Source organism: Pan troglodytes, chromosome 8, assembly GCF_028858775.2.
Source record: "Pan troglodytes isolate AG18354 chromosome 8, NHGRI_mPanTro3-v2.0_pri, whole genome shotgun sequence".
In the NCBI taxonomy this organism is placed as follows: Eukaryota; Metazoa; Chordata; class Mammalia; order Primates; family Hominidae; genus Pan; species Pan troglodytes.
In genome coordinates, this window is record NC_072406.2 from 43,375,967 (window position 1) to 43,377,521 (window position 1,555).

General features: G+C 43.2%; 1 pseudogene; it reads left to right on the forward strand.

The window, feature by feature from the left end:
- Positions 1-215: 215 nt before the first annotated feature.
- LOC466033 (MKI67 FHA domain-interacting nucleolar phosphoprotein-like) lies at positions 216-1,118 on the forward strand (annotated as a pseudogene).
- The last annotated feature ends 437 nt before the right edge of the window (positions 1,119-1,555 follow it).

Here is a 1,555-nt window from a genome sequence, read left to right on the forward strand (position 1 = left end):
GACTGGGATGTACAACATATATTTCAAAGTCAAGGTTGGGTGCAGTGGCTCACGCCTATAATCCCAGCACTTTGAGAGTCCATGGCAGGCAGATCGCTTGAGTCCAGGAGTCCTAGACCAGCCTGGGCAACATGGCGAAACCCTCTTTGTATTAAAAATACAAAAAATTGGGAGTTTCCGGGAGCGCCGCCTGGAGCTGCTGGGCCCCTTTTGGCATGGCGGCCTTTTCCGGCTCGGCTGGGCCAATCCTGTCGCTGAACCCGCAGGAAGATGCCGAGTTGCAGAAGGAAGTGGCACAGGTTCACAAGCGCATAACCAAGCGAAAAAAAAAAACAAAAGCAACTTTCTCCTGGAGTAGTCTATGTGCGCCACCTACCTAATCTACTTAAGGAAACCCAGATCCTTTCCTATTTCTCCCAGTGTGACACTGTTACAAGGTTCAGACTGTCCAGAAAGAAAAGGACTGGAAATAGCAAAGGCTATGCATTTGTGGAGTTTGAGTCTGAGGATGTTGCCAAGATAGTTGCTGAAACAATGAACAACTACCTATTTGGTGAAAGACTCTTGGAGTGTCATTTTATGCCACCTGAAAAAGTACAGAAATAACTCTTAAAGACTGGAATATTCCATTTAAGCAGCCGTCATATCCATCAGTGAAACGGTATAATCAGAATCGGCACTTACACAAAAGCTACGGATGGAGGAGCGATTTAAAAAGGAAAGAAAGAAAGAAAGATTTCTCGGAAGAAATTAGCTTAAAAAGGAATTGACTATGGTTTTCCTTCTTTGATTTTACAGAAAATGGAAAGCATTTCAAAAACGAATCATCGGATGTCTACAAAAGGCCAGGTTTTACGTAAGAAGAAGAAAAAGGTTTTAGGCACTCCTGACACTCTTGAAAAGACTGTGGATAGCCAGGGCCCCACACCGGCTTGTACATCAACATTTTTGGAGAGATGAAAATCTGAAGTGGCTGAAATGAAGGATGATGATGAAGATAATGAAATAGTTTTCAAACATCCCATATCCTGTGTAAAAGAAGAAATACAAGAGACTCAAACACCTACACATTCACAGAAAAAAAGACGAAGAAAAAGCAATCAGTGATTTTCAATGTAATATATATAACATTTCTTTTGAAAATTGTAATATTTTTATGATAAAAAAATACAAAAAAATTAGCTGGGCATGGTGGCTCATGCCTGTAGTCCCAGCTGTTTGGGAGTCTGAAGTGTGAGGATCACCTGAGCCCAGGAAGTTGAGGCTGCAGTGAGCCGTGATCGCCGCACTGCGCTCCAGCCAAGTCGAGTCATTACATTTATCTTAACCTGTTCTAGGCTGGCTTACCAGAGATTTGTATTAAGTATACAATAGGCGATCTCACAGACATCTAAGTACAGAACTCAAAATATGACCCCACCATGGAAGGACTGGGCTGGGAGGTGATTTTTCTCTCCTGCATGCCTTCACTCTGGATTTCTGCTCCATGCTTGTGCTTTGCTCTGCAGATGGACGTTGAGCACGTGCTCCAGGCTTCTCCAGTCTCTGAGGCTTT